At 58.5% G+C, this 200-nt stretch overlaps 1 non-coding gene across 1 annotated transcript; it reads right to left on the reverse strand.

Moving 5' to 3' along the window:
• Positions 1 to 47: 47 nt before the first annotated feature.
• On the reverse strand, positions 48 to 200 carry LOC138065534 (5.8S ribosomal RNA). The gene has a single exon (XR_011138563.1). It is a non-coding gene; the product is annotated as a 5.8S ribosomal RNA (ribosomal RNA).

The following is a 200-nucleotide window of genomic DNA, read 5'->3' on the forward strand; positions in this document are numbered from 1 at the left end:
ACACCGCTGCGCCAACGCGGCAATGGGGGTGACGATTGACCGTCAAGCGACGCTCAGACAGGCGTAGCCCCGGGAGGAACCCGGGGCCGCAAGTGCGTTCGAAGTGTCGATGATCAATGTGTCCTGCAATTCACATTAATTCTCGCAGCTAGCTGCGTTCTTCATCGACGCACGAGCCGAGTGATCCACCGCTAAGAGTT

Source organism: Struthio camelus, unplaced genomic scaffold, assembly GCF_040807025.1.
Source record: "Struthio camelus isolate bStrCam1 unplaced genomic scaffold, bStrCam1.hap1 HAP1_SCAFFOLD_112, whole genome shotgun sequence".
Classification (NCBI taxonomy): Eukaryota; Metazoa; Chordata; class Aves; order Struthioniformes; family Struthionidae; genus Struthio; species Struthio camelus.